Source organism: Chroicocephalus ridibundus, chromosome 5, assembly GCF_963924245.1.
Source record: "Chroicocephalus ridibundus chromosome 5, bChrRid1.1, whole genome shotgun sequence".
Lineage (NCBI taxonomy): Eukaryota > Metazoa > Chordata > Aves > Charadriiformes > Laridae > Chroicocephalus > Chroicocephalus ridibundus.
This window is the reverse complement of record NC_086288.1, coordinates 45503206-45524060: the sequence shown is the minus strand read 5'-3', so window position 1 is coordinate 45524060 and position 20855 is coordinate 45503206. Positions and strand designations below refer to the sequence as shown.

Below are 20855 nucleotides of genomic sequence, written 5' to 3'. Positions count from 1 at the left end.
GTGACCACTGATCGTCTGTGGGACTTTGGACAAACCATTTTGCCTCTCTGTGTCATATAAGGGTGACCGCCTGGAGCCACCTCTGTAAAACTACCCCATTAGTTATGCACGAGAAACAGTCCAAAGCCGCTAGATCTTTGAGTTGAGGCCATCAGATCTTATGCAGGCTACAGGTTCCAATGATGGCACCACTCTGTGGTCCTACAGTGCTGGCCTAGAAAAGGAAGCAGAAACGTTTAACTTCAACAACAACAAAAAATTGTTCTGAGAAACAATATTTTTTGTAAGTATGATCCAAGACAGCTGTCCCCTTTGCTTCTTCCCACAGCTCCATCGTCCAGGAAAAACGTGGAGGAGACAGAGAGAATAAACTGTCAAATCTGACATTTATAGTTATCTCTGAATCAGCAAAGATGATGGAAAAGGCTCCTTGATAAGATCTCCTGCTAGCTTAAAGGTACTGGGCACCACCTTTACCACCTGATTTTCCGAGCAGCTTATCCGAAGCTGCATTGCAAAAAAAAGACACAGCTACCTAGTGTCCAAATCTCTGAGCAATCAGACCAGCAGCCTGCGGAGAGTAGGAAATATGCACAAAACAGCATCTGTCATAATTCAGTCTTCAAGACAAGGAGGGATGGAAAGCATTGCAACAGGCCACTGGCTCCCATAGTCACACGGACTAGCCTCCCTGGAGAGAGATAATTTGCAGAGCTGGCAGGGGGGCAGGCTGGGCAGACAAGCATCCAGCAAAGATGGAGCAGGCAGGGAGCAGAGCTCACTTTATAAACGGGTGCCACAGCTCTGATTATAAATTAACCTGTTGAGGAGCACACATGTGATTTATACACCAGTGAGGAATCCGCTGCTGCAGCCCGTGAACCCCATTGAGTAATACTGACTTCAGGCAAAGAAGTGTCAGGATGCTTTGTCTTGTCACACCCATACCCCTGCACACTGACGTTCAGTTTGCATCAGCTGCAGCAAGTGTTCCAGTAATACACCAAGTGTCTCCCAGAAACACTTGCCCCAGTAAGCCTCCTCTGCTCTCCAAAGTCAGCAAAAATTCACTAACTGGGAAAATCTCTATATTTTTAAATGTTTAGAGGAGATTAAAACAAAATAAATAAATAAATAAATAAAAAGGGTCACTGGATGGTGCTTTTGATCAGGAAACCACTGCACATTTTTACCACTGTGATCCAACTTGTTTTAATGCCTGCAAATATCCCTCGAGTCAAATGAACTTGTTCAAAGCTGATTCACACCAAGGCTACTTTTTAAATTGGGTAGTTGTTGACAAGTAGAATATATTTAACAAGCCCCAAGCATCTTGGCATGCAGTATAAAGACTTCCTATTATGAGTTGTTTTTTTTAAAGCTAACATATGGGCAGAGCAGGTTGTCTGCCACAGGGCACTTCCATACAGTGCTTGGCACTAACAGAACTGCAAGGATATCCAAAAAATAAACCAAAGAACATCATGCCAAGAACATAGGGGATGAATCACGCCATTTAAAACTCACTGATAAAATGCACCATTATGTGTTTTTCAAAACCTTCTCATCTGAGGGAAAAGAAAAGAAAATAAATCAAAATAATTGGCTGGCTTATGGCTGATTCTCAAGCATGTTCCTCTGGCTGAAGGGCACCGTGAGAATACAGCAAGCTCAGCAGCTCCGAGATGCTGGGAAAGAAGCAGGCTATCTCAAACCACTCTTCAAAGGCCCCTCTGACAGCCTGCTAGAATGCACCTTGACCAGCCAGTTGGCATTTTGATTTACAGTATGGGGATAAAATTAAGGACTAGATTATTTCCTCCACCATCAGAAGCTCCCATGGAAGCGCTAGGAAGCGGTCACCATTCCCAAGCGATTCCCAGATAAACGGGCTAAGAACGAAGTCAAAGGCCTTTCAGCAACACACAGCAAGGGCACACTGCAATGGTAAGATGGGTCAGCTATGCTCAGACCGGTTGGGCTTTTGGAACAGTTTTGGAGGCATAAATCTCTTCTTTCCCCTTTTTATTGCAGCTTTTCCGGTCACACAAAGCTGGTTAGCTCGTCTGCAGCTGAGACAATGACTTCCCTGCGCCATGCGGTCTGAGCTATGGAGCTTCTCCTGCCCACGGAGCTAGCAAGATCAGAACACCGTCATGCTGCGGTTCATGTGCCAGAGGCTACAGTATTACACAGGACACAGTTAAAGAGAGTTTCACAGCAGCGACAAAAAGCACAGTTTCAGCATGTTCCTTGCACAACAGAGGAACAAATCCAGTAAATCCTCTACTCAACAAACCCCCTGAAGACAGAACAAACACATGCTGTAACTGGCATATCAGCATCCCCTTTATTTTGAGAGGTGGCAGAGGTAGGTACAAGGGCCACCTACCTAGAAGGCATCCCACATCTACTCCATCACCAGGGATAGCTTACACTCTCAGAACACTTTTCTACTGCATCAGGAGCAACTGGAGAAAACAGGCACACCAGAGTGGTATTCAACCTGCTGCAGTGAATGGGATATTCCTGTCTTGACCCTGGTGATAGAAATAGTGATCTAGCGACAAATTCTAACACCTGTGGTAGAAATCACTGTTTCCACACCCTACTGACCATCGGGGACCTATCAACATCCTGAGCTGGCCAGAACCTAAACCAGTACAGCAAGATGCAGTTTGGCTGTGTTAGCCTCAGACAACACAGAAGGTTAATAGCGCAGGAACAGAGCTGTTGAGCTAACCAGGACTAGCAACAACCAGACTCAAACTGGCCTGCCTTTTACCATGTCTCTACAAGCTTGCCAAGCCCTGGTTAACCCCATGGTGGGCATCTTCCCCTTATTTCCAGCTCCTCAGTCACTTTCAGTATTGGGAGGTATCTGCCACTGTTAAGCTTCTTGCGAAAGCAAAGCTTGGTGTTTCAGGACTGTGAAAGGAAGGAGAGACAGACAGTAAACTACAGGAAAAAAAGAGCTTACAAAGTAAAAACACTGACATAATGGATCAGAACAATGCTGCAAACAAGTTTCCTGCAGAACTTGTATTCCGACTGCCAAAAAGAGCTGTACCCTATCCCATCTGCATAACCATGCGATCTTATCTTCACTACCCTCCTTCTCTCTCCAATTGTTTGGGAAACTTTATTGATAAAACTAGCCTTAATTAAATAGGAAACTTGCCCGTGTTTGCACAACTCAGAACACAATGGGGTCTCAGTCAAATAAACACTGGTGCCCATATTACATTTGGGAATTCTCTGTGGTTTGGGGTTTTAAATTCATTGCAGCAAGCTTGGGAGCAAAGTTTCAACAGCATCTTTTCTTCTGCTCCTGTACTGTGTAATAGGAGAGTGAGACAGGGAATCAATCTGCATGCAGAGAGGCTCAGTACTGGTTCCAACTCAATGTGTACATGAGGATCATTTCAGGACACACCATAAGAGACATGCTAGCCCAAAAGCAATTATTTTTTCTCACCATTTCTCAGAACTCAGACTTAGCAAACTGCCCTGAAATAGCAGCACAACTCTCTAAATAGCATCATTTCTTCTCTATTTGAAAGCAACACCCACACTGAATCTTTGATTTTAAGCCATCCCCGAGCAGTAACCACATCTTCACCATTCAAGCCACAGGGAAAATCATTAAATGCAACAGAAACACTAGGGGATGAGAACCAAAATTAGAAAAGCCAAACACCACACAGATTTACTTCCACAGTAACTGGATTGACTTCAGCCTGGAACAGACTAGACATGACTCCAGGAAAAGTACGTCTCTCCAGGTAAAGCTGTATTGAGGGGACCTCTCCTGGGCTCGTGCTTTGCTGGAACATGAAATGCAAACCACATGCTCCAGCTCTAAAACAGCAGACACGTAACCAGGACTGGCTTTAGCACACTGCAATACACACAGGTTTCTCCATCCTCCTGTCTACACAAACACGCTCACGTATCAGACAAGAGCCCAAAGCCGGGGAATTCACGTTGGGAAGCATGTCCTTAGATCTCAATGAAGTCTGGGTCACGGCTTTCTGAGATTTTTACCCATCAGAAGCCTCCCTTGAAGACGACAGGTGTTTCCTCATGTGGCCTGAGGTGTGGGGTTTTAAATATGCCAAGAAATGTTTCAATACAAAAGCACAGACCTTCTCCTAACTAAACACTGTCTGCATTCAGATCATTTAGAGACATCCAGAGGAAACTAGCGACTGCTCATAAAAAGGTCTTACACAGGAATGTATCCCTGCTATAAAGCAACAGAAGCAATTCACCCCAATGAGCGATTTTCCTCTTGAGTACTAGGCACACCAAAAGAGAGCAGATACAGCTCATGAAAGACAAGGAAAAGAAGGGTGGGAGAGGAAAGAGATGAAGTTTGGCTTTGTTTCCATCTTGTTGCAAACTTCAAAACAAAGCCTGAGGATGAAATTTTGTGTGGAGATTCCAACAGAAAATCTTCTCCAGTTGACTTCTTGTGCCTTGAGGTTACTAAGTGCCCTGCAGGCAACTGCAGCATGGAGTGCTACGGGATCCACACTAATGATGGATTATCACTTCTGCAAGGTGCCTTTCATTCCTCCTGACACACCTGAACTCAAAAGCATTTCTTCTCTGTGACAATCAAGACATTTTATTGAAACAAAGGGAAGTTTACTTCGCATTGCTCCTCTTCAGGAAACTGCGTCTCAAACAGCTTCATAGAATTAAGGTAAAACATTGCACAGAAATAGAAAAATTAAATAGCACAGGCTAAGGGGAAAAAAATGAGAGATTTTAGATCTAAGGTATTTTTCACAGAGCAGGAAGACTTGTCATGTGGTAAACAAAAGAAACCAGGAACTGGGACACTTGCAATTTATCTGTTCTTCCATAGCCTTCCCATGTGACTGGGGGTAAAAGAACGACAGTCTTATCCATAAGTCGCTAAAAATATAGCACAATTTCAATATGTTTAAATGGGAGATCATTTTATTCAGCATGTCACGTTTTATCCTTTCAATACTTCAGCTTCACCATATGTAAAACAGCATTGGCACCTAGCTGTACCAAAAAAGCATTTTGATTAATACCCTCAAATGAAAAGGAATCAGTGTAAAGTATCAGATATCCACCAGGACTGAGCTATGTGAAAGTCAGAAGAGATAACGAGACAGTAAATTTCAAATCTCTGTTTGCATCCATCCCATAACTACATGCTGAAATCCATACAGCCTGCAGATAGGCTGGCACGTTGGCAAGAAAAAATTGTCATTTCTAAATTTAGCAGACACTTCAATTATTGTGCAATGCTTCAAAAGCAACGGAGATATAAAGTGGAGTTTGTAGGACAACCATTTAAACTTAACTGAGAGGTCCGCTCACTGAGCTGTCTTTTCTTAATTCCCTTCCTGTTTGGACAATTTGATCCACTTCTTTTTATCCACCGCAACCGCAAGGGTCTGTCCTGCAGTGAATGGATAGGCTTTTTTCTGGGATAACTTCCAGGTTAAAGAGAAAGGATTTACACTTGAATGAAACATAGGCTCTGTATTTGGAAAATTTGTTTTGAAAACTTGGGAAGGAAGCAAAGCCTCCTTCATTTAAAAAGGGACTCAATTAACATTCTCCAACAAGTCTTCCTATCGAAAGAACAGTACTTGCTGGGGGACATGTGATTTGAAAGTTGTTCTCCTCGCTCACAATGTCCCTTTCTGAAATACAGGCCACTGTTTTTGAGACACACGAGGATCTTTGCACAGCTTTCCAAAGGGCTGTCTGTCACAGTCAAGGTCTTGACTCCAGACATAAAATGTTCTATGACTTAGGCTCAGGAAACTTAAAATAGAGCTTAAAGACCCTTATGAAGGCCTAGTTCATGTTCACTTTGTGAGCACTGTGGATGCCTCTACAAGGACAGCTCATCCATGCCCAGCCACAACCACAAGATGAATCCTCCCCAAGAGCTAAGCAGCATCACAAATCTCACCACTCGTCTTCTTGAAAACACGCAGCATTGCACGTCTGGTTTTGGTTTTAACACATTTCGTAAAGAAGATACCAGTGACCAACCAAGCAGGTGTTCTGCTTTTGATTCATAAGTAACTGGGTGTGGGTTTGATCTGCAGTAGGCAGTGGCCAGACAGGGCCACCATAATAGTGAAGGTGCTGGGCATGTCTAGATACTGCCCACGCAGGAGGAGGAAAAAAACTTAGGCCTTTTCTTTTTTTCCCAGCTAAAGGGAAAATAAGGCCACTGACAATTTAATATCCACTTTTATTTCTGAATTCCCTTATCAACTGCCTATGACAGAGCATTCTTCACTCTTTAATAAGTATAGGTCGAAGTCTAGCCTGACTCAAAGTTGATGATGGATTGAGTATGGGAGTTTACTTCAGTACACAGCAAAGAGGGATGGTAGATAAAAGTATCATTAGTGTATGTTGTTACAGAAAGCATGCAACCTTCACCTCATTTAACACTTTGGGGAGACCCTCTGTAACAGACCACTCCCATTCACTTCTTCTGGATGCCTCAAATTGAAACCTGACCCAGGCACGCAGCAACAGAAGGGAACAGTTATCTGTAGTTACCCACTGTCAGTGCCTCAGCTAGGAGGGTAGGCTTTCTACGTAGTGAAAACAAGGACACAGACGCTCTCCAGAGCCTGTCCCAGTAATTTAGATGCTGAGTTGTGAACTACCCGGGGAAAAAGTATGATTTTTCCCCGCTGACGACACTTTTAGTCCAGGCACTAAGTCAGGTGTGGATAGCTATAAAAGCTCTTCTGCATCCAACAATTATTCTCCAGGTCACACAAAAATAAATTGGTGGTTTGGGAGTTTGTCTACACTGAAATGAACCAAAACAGTTACTCTGCAACCTTTTTCCCTTCACCCAAAATAAAAGTAATTTAGGGGGATTGTTATTTAATAAGATTTTCCATGGGGAAAGTCAGCATGCTTTAAATTCACACCCCACTTTACAGTAGAATAGTTTCCTCACATGGACAAGTGCCTAACTCTTAACCCTTGCTGCCCACAAAAACACAGATGTCAAGACAGAAAGCATCAGAGAATCCTCCAAACTTCCCACATAAATGTACCACAAGGTACTCTGCACAGCTGGTAAATGAGCTGCTCAGTGATAAACACACTTAACAGAGTTTACATTTGCAGTAGACACTTAAAGATTAAGAGGTCTACTCCTATCTTTTCTGCCTACTACAGACAGATATTGGACAGAATGACAAGCTGAAGATACTTTTTAGATGAGGTAAGTAGATTATAAGTGAAACGCCCTAGGCACCTCACTCAAGATACAGGGCCAAAAGTTGGGCTCAACTTGAGCCTTGTGTCAAAACCCTCCATTGATCCCAAGGGAATTCACAAAACATTTGGACAGGACACGTTTCACATAGTCACTTTCCCATTACCTTGAGCTAAAGATCCCCTTGGCAGACGCATCTTTTGTACCCAAAAACATCCCCTGCATACCTTCTCCTGAGAATATAATAGGTGGTAACAATTTGTGAAATCTGCTCATATCCACACCTGTCAATAAATACACTAGCTGCCAGGAAAAATATAAACACACATCTTCTACAAGAGTCTGACTTTGTTTTTTCAGCCATTGAAAGAACCAATCTACTCCAAAAGTTTTGAAATCCATAAATGAAGTAACTGCATCTTCTCAGGAAAAAAAAAAGGAAGAGTATTAGCATAACCAAACAGCTTCTCTCTTCCATACAGAGAACAGGTCACGCCAACCCCTGTGCAAGTTCTCTGGTCCTGTCCACTCTGCGTCTTTTTCACATGCTGGAAACAAGCTTTAGGACCAGGAACCTCCTGCAAAATCCAGGTGTCCCACACATGAATAGGATGCATCTCTCTGTTATATCACATTGTATTTAAAACCAGAGATGAAGTTATCCTGCATGTTTTATTAGAAGACACCTCTGAAAGGTATTTAACCACTAGAACTGTGTTCTTAAAAGTGAAATTTCCTGGCTAACATGGGCAAAGTCTGAAAGCATTGCAACTCTCTGCTATGGGACTCAAATATTAACATAAAGGCTACGGACATACAGCACCTCTGCTGCAGAAAGTTCCTGGAAGTGATGGGGACCCAGGACCGTATTTACACCGCTGTTCCACTGTGCAGCTTCTTGTGTCCATTTGTCACCAAGTGCATCTTCCCCTCCCTGCTCCAAAGCAGATTAAGCTTAATATACTTATGTAGTTGTGAAGTGTACTGCCTATTATCCAATTAGATAGCTAATGAGATCTGAGTAACAGCACGTAGGCACAGATAACCGTTGGCTGATATCTGGTAAAGATTAGACACGTTCTGCCCTTGCAGAACAAGGGTTGGGATTCGTTCAAAGGCTGCTCTGAAGACTGGAGTCAGGTAATTGTTTAATTTTGTTTGGGACCCGTAAACACACCATGTTTGTTTCCTCTTGATCTCCTAGAGCTGTCATATGGCAACGGTCCCATTACAAAAGTCCTGATAAATCTGGTGTGGCTTGCACATTTAAGCTTTCAGTGTGGACAAAGGCAGATCTCATCAGCTTTAAGGTCCCGTCTAGCTTCCCAAATCTATGGAACAATAAAAGACCTATGCATCAGCAGGAAAAAAAATGTATGCCTGTACAGAAGTGATAAGGATATCAAGAAAAGCAATCTTTATTAGCCTGACACCATCCCACCTGACATTCCCATAAGATACAGCTAAGAAAACATGAACTAGATGTAATCACCATAAAATGGCTGCTTGACAACATAGTTCTCAGAACATTAATTATCAAGGGTTTGCTATCTAATTGAAAGGGCACTGGAAAGCGGGTCCAGCCAGGCACAAGAGCTGTGCAATATTTTCATTACCAATTTGGATGACAGACTGGAATGTATGGCGATAAAACCAACAGATGATTCAGCTGGGAGGATTTGCGAGTACTATGGTGTGCAGGTTTAGATTTCTAAATGATCTTGACACACTGGTTCAACATCAGTAAGAAGAAATACTTAAGAAAGAGAAGTCGCAGGTACAAATGCAAAAATGGGGAGCAACTTCCTATATAGCAAGATTCCAGAAAAGGCTCTGGCATTTTAGAAGGTCATAGTACAATTGTGAGGTTCAACAATGTCCCACAGCTGCATAAAGGCAAACCTCAGCCTGCAGTGATGATCCATGGAAAGCACCTAGCTTTCAAAGTTTTGCCCTTAGCCACTCACTGCTCTACAGCTAATATGCTTTTTATAAAAGCGGACTGGAGAGAATCTTGCGGAGAACAACAAAATTAAAAAACACCAGGTGTGAGATTAAGCTGGATCTATTTAAGCCAGACATGTTCCTAAGAACAGACTAGCCCAGGCAAGCAGGCAGGCCACAGCCTGAAGGAAGCCTCCTTCTTCCTACATCCAGCAGGAAAAATTCAGGATTCAGTTTTTCCTGAGTTCAACACTCTGGCTTTAATCTCTGTTTAATAACAAGCTAATGGCTATGAATTTATTGAAAGAACAAGAGTCCATGGTCTTATCAACCTAGAAAAAGGTTGGTAAAATACTTCACACCCGTCTTCTTCCAGCACGCTTCCCTATAGCTCAGTCCAAACACAACTTTTTCACTGTTTTGAAGCAACTCCCTCATTAGCAGATCTTTAAAAGAGTGATGACCCAAGAAACACTTAACCTGTCCCCACAAACAGGGAGATACAGACTGGATGGGTGGAACACAAGGTGGTTAAAATTTTCTTGGATCATTGAGCTCAAATGGTAGCATCCAACAGACTGAAGTCTTAACTGGCAGCTCTTTATGAATGGTGTTCCTCAACAACCAACCAGTACTGACCCTGTTCAATATCTTAATTAATGCCCTGGATGATGCAATGGAGACCTCCCTCAGCATGTTCAGAGACAACACCATGCTGGGTTGAGCGGTCAATACACTGGAGGGCAGGACTGCCCAGCAAGCTGGAGATACAGGCTGAAGGAAACCTCATGAAGCTGAGAAATACAAACATGAAGTCCTGCACCTCAGACAAAAAAAATATCCATTGTCAGCACAAACTGGGAACCAACTGGCTAGGGAGAAGCTCTTCAGAAAAGCACCTGGGAGTCCTGGTAGGCAGTAAGGTGAAGAGGAATCAGCAGTGGATGCCTGCAGTGACAAAAGCCAGCTGCATGCTGGGTTGTATTGTGAAGGACAATAGCCAAGAACTCGGGGAAATGGCTTTTCTTCTCCTCTTGGCAACAAGGAGGCTGCATCTGGAACACCGTCTAATTCAGCTGTGCTCCCTTAAAAGATATTGATAAACTTGACAGAGTTTAGTGGAGCACCACTGGTCACTGGAACCCATGATGTGAGAGATGAGAATGAGGGAATGGGGTTTGTTTAACTTGGAGAAGAAAAGGCAATTAATGGGGGATCTAATTTCTATCTCCAACTACCTAAGTGGGGGGCTACAGAGAAGATGCAGCCCGACTCTTCTCAATGAGTATGAGCAGAAGGACAAGAAACAATGGGCATCACTTGCAGCAAGGGAAATTCTGATCAGACAAGAGGAAAATATTCTTCATCATGAGAGCACTAAGCATGACATCAGCCTGCCATACTTGACTAGAAAAGGTCCAAAACTGGATCAGAAAAGTTCACAAGAAATCTAACTTAGATTCTAGCTCTGCTTGGAGCAGGAGATCAGACGAGAGAGCTCCAGATGTCCTATGCAACCTAAATTACTCTTCTGTTCTAAGAAATAATTATGAAGAAACACTGAACAAGGGATTTTGCCCAGTAGCCTACAGCACTCTACACCTGTTCAGTGATAACAAGTACTTTAGACTCAAAAGCTGTCAATAAAATACTTTCCACATGACTAAAGATCCCTGTATCTCTAACTAAAGGAGAAAAAGAGTAAGAAGGAAAACACTAGAGCTTTCACTGCTATTTGAAACAGAACAAGAGAAACTGGAGACTCACATTATACAAGTTCTCATACAAAAGCTCTGCAAGAAAACTGTGAGGAATTCAAAGAAGATACGTACTGATAGTTCAAACAAACCAAATCAAGACTGCTCCTCCCTACCTGCTGTTCCCACCGCAATAAACACAAATCGATGCCAAGAGGTGTTTCAGACCTGTCCAGACCAGCCTTCATTTTGGTGTTAGCTTCTTCAGTTGTGTCAGGACAAAGGCTCTCTGTATGTAGACATACCTTTCATACATACTTCGTACTCTCTCACACTGAATGGTGTGAGAAAATGCCTGCATTTATACACAGACAATATACACAGACAATTTTTTTCATTTTTTCCCCCAAAAAAATAAAGTGAAGCAATCTACAAAGCAAAGCACTTAGATACAGTTCAAATGAAACTGCCACCTTCCACCGAGTATCCTGTAAAATGAACCCCCTAAAACCTGACAAAACATATACAACTGTGGTGTACAAGAAGGTCAATGAATGCAAACTACAGTGTTTTGTATAATGGGGACATCTGTCCACCTGGAAGCAGCAAGACCCAAATTCACTTCACCCAGATGGACATGCAGCCCCCAGATATCTGTCTCTGTCACACGACAGCCATTTGGAATAATTTTCCTAAAATACAACTATGAAACAACAATCACCTTCCAGCAAATGGTTAATTGTTCCTTTAATGCTGGCTGGCATGTTATCCAGTTTACCTCAGTACGTAATGTTTCTAGTGCTCATCTGCTGCATTTTCTGTCACGTTTCATGTTTGAATGCTACCTCTCCTCTCAGAATAATCTTCACAGCCACATTTTATCAGCTTTGGAAACGCATGAATAACTGTATCCTTCACAGGAATGAAGGGGCAATTCCAACAAAACCAGATGCACAGAGCGTAACCACTGCAGGGAGGGAGAACAGAAGATCACTCGTGAATTACAGCTGGGAGGTCTGATCAAGAGAGCACAATTGCCCAGGTTGTAATCCAGCTAGTCATGGGGAGAGCCTCAGTAAGAGCAGCTGGAAAGGACCTTCACCTTACAACAGAGGGGCACTATTCTGGAACAGTCGGTGAAGATCCATAATACATCCCTGTGGAAAAGATGGCACTTGAGCAAGAAGAGCACGTTCCCTGTTTTTATAGTGGGTAAAGAGACAAAACCATAATGAAACCTTCCATGACAAAACACTTTAACTGTGCTGCTGTCAGAAAAAAAAAAAAAGACATGCACACATCATACCCCAAAGTCTACATATGAATGTCATAAAATTGTGTCTGTTGACTCAGTACAGGTAGGTGCCAGATGGAGGGCTGCAGGCAAGTTTTAGGCCCTGCAGCTCAAGAAAGACACGGCCCAGACATTCCCAAAGTCTGTTGCAAAGAGAAGACTGAACAGCTCACTCTGTACAGTAACAAAAGGGCAAGAGGTCAGCAATTTTCAACTGTAGCACAAGAAATTGCAGTCAGAAACTAGAAAAATTTTGGTAAGGGTAAGAACAATTAAAGAGTTTAAAAGATCACCCAGGAAGGATGGGGAAAGTCCATCACTAGAGACTTCTAACAACTGTGTTGCACAAAAATCTGCTGGGAAAGTTTAGATAGATCTGACCCAGTCTTGGGGCAGGAGGTCAGATTAGACAACTTATTAAGGTCCCTTCCGGCCCTGCTGTTCTTTGCTTATAACAGAAATATGACAACAGAACATATCGGCAACAGCCCCAGAGCACACAAGCTTCCCTAATATTTCCATAATACGTTGAAGAAATGCTGTGAGATCCTGCATGCAGCAGTTGCCCACTCCCACGTGGTAACTTCTCCTCTGTTCCTGGAGAAGCAATACAGGGGTAACACAAACAGTTGGTTTTATGGAACAGGCATGTGAACAGGAGCTCCCCAGCACAGCCTTCCCAATGAGACAGTCATTCTCACATCCCACAGTGCACGGAAGGTTGTTTACAGGAGCCCATTTGCACTTTTTCCCTTTTTCCTCCCAGTTTGCCTCCTTTACATCTCACCCTGAAGTCAGAGGAGCTCTTTTTTTTTCCCCCCTCCTTAGGCCATTCTTCTGGTTCTCCCTGGAATATTTTCACATGTAATATTTTCAAGACTGGATCTCTTTCATGTTTTGGGGAAGCCCTGAGCAAAATGTCTGTGCTTCTAACAACAAAAAAGCTTGCAGATCACCTACTTAGCATTACAGACTCCCATCTCCTCTCCAGCACTGCCTGTCGCTCTACTCCGCTGGGAGCCTGGCATGAGAAATCCCACCTGCATAAATTCTTCATGCAGAGATACCTAGTTAGTATTGACCTTTCGGTCATTCCCAAGATCTGCAGCCTTAAGTGCTTCCTACAGGCGTGCCCGTGGCAGCCAGCTATTGAGAGCAAAGCTGACTTTATGTAGCGCTCTCATCAAAACTTTGGAACGTCTCCTAATGCTCCGCTGTGCCACGCAGGGAACCCACCACAGAATCCTGGATCCCACCCCAAGGGAACAGGGTGACAAAAAGGGTAACGACCCAGTGCTTAACTCTAACGCCCACTGTCACATTCAGCCCTTTGTCAAGTTCTCTTCAAAGTCCAAATAGAGGCACCAGATGCTATTGTATAACTGGAGCAATGGTGTGAGCTCCCCATGACTATAAAAGGGACATTTAATTTAGTCTACTACATTACTGGAAGCACTGTGCTTCTGCAAGCATTAATTAGTGGCACATAGTGTTCCGTGAGATCAGACCATCCAAGCAGCAGAGTGTAAACTGCAAGCCCCAGAGTACTAACCTTCATCTCAGGGTTAGAGCTTGAGCTATCAACTTCAGCAGTTAAGGGGGTTTTAGGAGTTCTTGCTTCTTTGTGTGTGCCCCACAACTCCTGCCGGCTCATTCTTGTAAATGCAAAACTCCAAGCTCTCAGTCATGTCTGTATGTGGAAGCATGCAGCGAGCGAGATGACAGAAGCAGTCCAAGGCAGAAATACCCACTCATGTGTGTTTGTGTGTACACCCCAGCACATCTGAGGGCACAGTTCTGCAATCCCAGGAAACTTAGATCTAAATTTGCGCTGTCCTTAAGAAGGACAGTCCTGACTGTCTGTGTAGCGCTGACAGCAGTAGTCAGGGACGGGCCAGGGACTGGATCCAACTGAAAAATAACCCTATAAAAATAAGTAATAATCTGCTGCCAGGTGTGTGGCCTTCCTGATCAAGATCTCTCACCCACAGTCACACCAGAACATACAAGAATAGGACCAACCCTTTCACTAGAAGTAGCACCTTAAATTTATGTAAGTCTGATGGGGGTGGAAAACAGTTATGCAAGAGAGGAAACAAGCAGTCAGAGATAGGACAGCACAGTGAAAATATCTTGACACTTCTGAACTTTCACTGCTGAAACCAGTACCTTGCAAAACGACGCTCCTTCCAGCAACCCAGACTTTCCTAAAGGGTCTGTGATTTTTAGGAGTTGAACCGAAGTTGAACCAATTACCAGACGCACTAATGATGCGCATCTTCCTGGCAGAGTCCTCTGGGATCACAACTGTGACTGATTCCAAAAAAGAAAATCCTGTTAGAAGAAGATTGGAGATCAAAGCAGGAGGTTACACCTACATCCTGGAACGTGCATGTCCCATGGGACAAAAGAGTTTTAAATTCAGTTTTAGACTAAATGTCTATCTGTCCAGCAAAAACGTTAGGTTAGCATACTTGAATGTTACACCTGTACAGTCTCTTTGGGAGAAAAACCATTTCCCACCTGTCCCACAAAATGGATTAAACTGAGCAGAGCATTTAGAAAGGGAAAGAAACTCCTCCTTTCCTATGCAGTTCCCAGCTTAGGGATAGACCAGGACTACCTGCTTAGCTTAGCACAAGGTATTTTCTGGATACATTAGCTACAAGATAGCCTGAATAGGTATTTCACAATGGAAATAATCCAAATCAAAGTGTTGGGTTTTTTTTCTCCTCTCCTCAAAGTGCACAAACATCATCATATCCTGTCCAATATTTCAATCATTCCAAACATGCAGCAACCTACGCTGTTAAATGCCACTCAGTTAAATCTAGCAGACACACTTAAAAAAAACCCTGGCATTATGCAGAATAATGAACGATGAAGAAATGAATAAATATCCATTCTTCAGAAGTTATCTACCTCCATTTAGTTCTCTACTTTGTCAGCCAGGAAAGCAAATATTTTCTCATATCTTAAGAGGTAGTTCCTGCCTTTGAACTCAGTAGGTACTGGGGAAAAGAAAAAAAAAAAATGGATTTTAGTGACATTTTCAAGCCATTATAAAGACTTTGCAGCTCTTCAAAGACCGACTGGATAAAAGAAATGCAAGGGACTAAAACCAAAGGTTCCCCATGAGCTGAAATAGTCTTTATTTACATCAATTCAGCTCTCTGAGCTCCCCACAGCTGAGAATCTGCCTCCCTTACTGTGACCTCCATTCTGCCACTGATCTGCTCCGTGGCCTCCAGCTCTCTCCCTCCGTCCTCCTGTTCTCAGAAGCGAGATAAACGTGGTCTCAGATGATGACATGGAAAATGGCTCCAAAGAAAGAATGCAACAACCAAAGCTCTGTGTAAATCACTACTCTGGGGCTGCAAAATCTGTTTCCCTCAGACCCAGCAAGTTCCCAGCCACCATCATTTTGAGTTATCCGAGAGCACTAACAATAGCCGTCTTGTTTTATCGAGACTTGCAGAAAACCTTAAAGGATGGCCTGGTAGCAGAGAACTGAAATACCTCAGGGATCAAACTCCAGTGTGAGCAGCAGGGAGGGACTTTTCGACCCCTTTTTCATTACCTTCCTGCCAATGAGCTTATCTCACTACCCAAAGAGCAACCCAGGCCTTCCTCAGTGCCAAAACACTCCCTGCTGTATCCACCCTTACAACCGTATGTCCCTGGCCCCAAGACGTCACAAAACAAAAACTCCAGTAGGCACACAAAAAAAAAAAAAAAAAACACAAAAAAAATCCCCACACCACACCAAAACTGCCTTTAAAACGAAGGACATGCTTAAAACTCAACAAAGCAACACCACTTTTTAAAAATCCACTGCATTTAAAGATCTCCAGAGGAAAAGGTCACCGATACATACAGTGCATCTCCCAAAGCAAAGGTCTGTGTCATGCTGATGTCAGGTTCATCCTGCAAACAGGTTGTTATAAAAACCCCGTGTGCTGTGTTATCCACAGCCGGGGTGGGCAGCATAAGGCTACTGGTTGAATCCCCACCACCTACACCATGCCACCAGCCTCCAACCCAGTCCCTACCTCAGCGTCTCACAACGGTGCTGGCTCTGGTACTCAAAGCCATTTCTCCCCATACAATGAATAAAGAACATGCTGTATATTTTGGTGATGTGACAGACACCCTCTGGTCAGGTGAAGATAAAGGACGGTGCCATGAACTCTATAAAGAGCATACGCCCAGCACAGCCAAAGAGCAATACCTCTGCAACACCAATTAATGATATCCTACTTAATAAAAGACAGTTGCACGTGTCAAGTTTAACCTCAAGAGGTTTTACCACAGGTTGCAGTGGACTCTCAGAACATACAAGGAGCAGCTGAACCGCACAGGCTCCCCAAAATATGTTCACAATTGTACACAGACACAAACACAGCACCTCAAACTCAGATTCTCACAAAGCTACTGCCCAGAGCAGAGACACACATCATGTGAAACAGCTGCACCACATCAACAGGCTCTTCAGGTACCCCAATGCACATGATGCTAACTGAAGTCACCACGAATTTTTGTTTTCCAAGTAGTTCATATTCCCACCCACAGTATTTCTGGAATCTTTTCTTAAAATAAAAAGAAACCACAAAAACATTAGATTTTGGAAAAAAAAAAAAAAAAAAGCAAGATTTGTAACCAATTTCCATGGAGACTACTATAAATTCAAGTGATATTACTGTGCATAAACCCACATGCATGCTCCGTGGAGCATGGAATACCTGGACACTTCAAAGCCAACACATCAACAAGAGCTGATGCAAATGGGACGCATCATCAAGGTGGCTGAAAATTTTCATGTTCCCTCAACACGAACACAACCAGGATGATAACATGTTCTGGAAACAGCACAATGTTTTGTGATGCCATTTGTTAACTTTTTTGCTTCTTAGGAGTCCATAATATGAGGAATCATTTGCATTCGTTGGTTTATGGTAATGCTTCTATTCCCTCATGACAGACCTGCTAGCACTTTTGGGGTGCAAGAGAATTTGAACCCTAGCATCCACCAGCCAGGAGAGAGCACCTTGCTCACCAGCCATGGTGGGTTACTGTCACTCTCCCACATTACTGCTGTGCTACAGATTAATTTTTGTGTCCAAGCAGGGCAGGACAGATCCTTAAGCCAATGGTTTAAACACTCTCTTGAGAAGGACAAGTTCAAATCCATTCTTCACCCATTTCATTTACAAGAGGTAATCTTTATACCTCCTTAATTTATTTTTACCACTCTGACACAATGTGTTATCTCAACAACAGAGCTAAAAAACTCAGTTATTTAATTTTCATAGACTTGAGTTCATTAACTTCTGTAGAGGAATAATGTTTGTGGCCGGTGGGAAAGGATATTTCTACATTTTTCCATTTTCTGGTCTGTTAATTATTGTTACTGAGAGAAGGAGACAGCAGTTAGATTTGTGAAATACAACAGGCTGTACTTTAATATTTGTCAAAGGCACAGAGAAAATAATTTCTATTTCTTTTTTATATAACCCAATCGTACAAAGCAAGTAAATCCACATACTTCAGAAGTCAGAATTGTTATTCTCCCTAAACCCTCATTTCGGCCAGCAGGAAACTAGATGGAGAATTTTAGATTTCATTAGCAGGGATTATTTTTCTGTGGGATGACAGTCACAGAAAACATGAAGTGAGATAACTGGGGTTGAGAGGACAGGCAGCTATGCTTATGTAAGCAGGCAGCAGGAATACACTACACGCAGGAATACCCCTCCAAGCTTCCGAGGCTGAGATGGGCAGGAATCCACTACCTTTTGCAGATGTAAGATTGTGAAAAACCCAAATCATACTACTTGGCTAAGGTGGAGACCAGTCAAAGAGCACCATCGCACCTTTTAGACCAAAACATCCTGTAGGGACCCCATAAACTGTTAAGTCTCCTGTTTGTGAGGAACGTTTGCAATTTCAGACAGCTTTCCAAACTCTACCTCAACCTCTCCATCCACACCAAGTCAACTGAGATTCCCCCACCCCAGGAAAAGATTGTGTTTCAGAGTCACCACAGTTAACTCGTGACAGAACTCAGACACATTTTGGTGGGAGAGACACAAGAGAGAGAAAGCCCTTCAAGTGAAAACCAGAAAGGGCTACCCAGGAGTGCTTTCAGCAACAGCAGAGATGAGGACAAATGCTGCCAGGACACGTGTGGGGTGTTCGTGATGTTCCACCCACACACTCTGCCATTTCAAGAAAGCGTGGCACAGAATGGTACAGCTCAAGAGCAGCTTCTCTGATGAGCCAAAGGACTGAGAAGGATAAACGACCACAGAACCCAACATCTGCTGGTGTTTTCAGGACTCAAAGACCCAGACCTCTGTGCCTATTTCCACATATAGTTTAGCCAAATGCCAGCTAGCTGCTCCTCTAAACCCAAAAAAGCCCAGGTAAACATTTGAGTCGTTATGCGATGATTTGGATCCCAGCACTGAGTCTGAGCTAAGATCATAGGGTTTTTGCCAGCTCAGTAGTCATCTGAACCTGTTTCCCAGTCCGGCTCCCCAGTCCACAACGGGCAGAACAGAGGAACAAGGGAAAGACAGTACTGTCTTTTTTAGAGGCAAAGCCAGATGAAACTACAGACCTTGCTACTCACTGAAAAAACAACATACATCTGTTCCACAGCAGTGCCATAAAAGATTAGTAAGTGCTGGGCTAACAATCTGGAAAGGGAAAAGGACCTAGGAGAGCAAAACGTTATCGCTAAGTCAATAAAACAACATTTGTAAAAGAATAAAAACATACAGCATTCTTGCACAATGCACAGAAATGCTCCTAGGCTGATTTCTCGTCCTCCACTAAACCTGTCTGGTAACTCTGGGAGCAGGACCGTGTTGTACAGGCTAAGGGAAAAGTGGATCAACAGGGTGAGCTAAGGACAGAGCTCTGGACTCAACCCTGCAGGATCACTGAGTGGATGCGCATTAGCCGATACATATGGTTTCACTTTTACGTAAAGCTTGTGTTTACATCTAATATATCAGGGCAATTACAGCTGTCTCCAGCATGGGATTTGAGACAGCGTGCCTATACACCATGCAAAGGATTTTTAGGGGTGATCAGAGAGCAGCGATACAGCAGAGCAGCAGTGTTCCTGGGGTGGAGGATGTAAATTGCTAAAAAGCTTTGCTTTAAGGTCAGGTTCGGTAACTGACAATTAGTTTCATGCATTTCGCTACTGCGTGTCCAGGACTAATCTCTCATCCACCACAGTGATTTAAGAGATGGAGCAATTCCACAGAAGTCAATGGACTGGACAGAAAACATAAGATCGGCAGGAACTGCCAAGCCCCCAGTAATGTAACAGCTCTGTGTAAACAAGAAACACCAAAACGTAAATGAACTGCAAGCCTTCGCAGCTCGTAATTTACACCCCACCTCACGCAATCAGATTATGGTGAGTTTCCTACTTAACCTTTATTCTTTGTGTCATCACCCCAAACGCCGAGGCAGAGAAGGCAGCAGCGGGCGCCCATCACGTGCGGGCAATATGCTGACATAAACACACAGGGCAGGGGCAAAAAAAAAAATATAAATAAACAAACCCAAATACCCCAACGCCACCCGCACCCGTGCCCTCAGACGAGCCCCACGCGCCTGCAGCGAGGCCGGGGGGCCTTTCCCCGACCCGTCCCTTCCAAAAAACACGGGTGGCGATGAAGCCACCACCCGGCTGCCTCCCGCTCTCTGCCAGGGCTCAGCGTGGCACTGGCTGAGGTTTCTCAGGACTGAGGAACGAGGGTCATGAGCGATTTTTTGAGCGATTCATGAGCGTTTATGAGGCAAATTTGTGAGGCTGGGTGCACGGGATGGGGCACAGGGCCAGGCCCCTTGGGCAAGCACTCCTTGCCCTGCCCCATGCCGGCCACCCTCTCCCCACGGCGGGCTGCAAACCCTCCGTGGACACCAAACGAGGAGGAGGAGGAGAGCCGGGCTGGCGGCTGCCGAGGTGGGCGCTGGCCCTTCCCGCCAGCCCCTCGACGCTGGCGGCGCTGACAACCCCAGGTGGCCGAGGGCCGGGCCGGGGCGCGGCAGGTGCCGGCCGAGGGGAAGACGAGGGGGCCGGGGAGCTGAGGGGGCCCATCGCCCGCCGTGCCCTCCGAGGGGGACGGACCCCTGGCAGGCGGGGAGGGGACCGCCGCCGCCTCCCCACCCCCCCTCGCCCCGCCTCGTACCTCTCTCTGCGGTGGCCGGAGGGGACGGGGTCTTGCCGCCCGCCCAGCTCGCCTCAGCGCCTCGCTCCCCTCCCCGCGGCTGGCGGCTCCCGGCGCGGCTGCGGCGGCGGCTGCTGGCACTGCGGGGCGAGAACCAGCGCCGGCCTGTTTTCCAGCCGCCTCCCCCTTCGGCCTGCCCCGGCTCCGCCTCAAGGATCTCCCCGCCTCCTCCTCCTCCACCGTCTCCTCCTCCTCCTCCGCCCGCTTCTCCCCCGCAAGCACCGGCCCGGCGCGGCCTGCGGAGCCTGCCGGGCGGCTAGGCGCCTTCCCCCGCGGGCAGCCTGCCCGGGAGATGGAGAACCTCAACCCCAACCCACCCAAACGGCAAAGCCCCGGGGTTTAATAAACCCTCCATCAGGACAGGGCTGGGAGAGGACGGGGGCGGGGATCAGCCCGTGGTGCCCCTCAGACACAGGAGT

General features: G+C 44.8%; 1 protein-coding gene across 1 annotated transcript in view; it reads right to left on the bottom strand.

Moving 5' to 3' along the window:
- The window catches only part of SMOX (spermine oxidase), a 54936-nt gene extending 34357 nt beyond the window's left edge, over positions 1-20579 (bottom strand). The window contains exon 1 of the mRNA XM_063335885.1: positions 20398-20579. The gene's annotated coding sequence lies outside the window, so the exon portion shown is untranslated. The remainder of the gene's footprint in view (positions 1-20397) is intronic.
- Between the last annotated feature and the right edge of the window lie 276 nt (positions 20580-20855).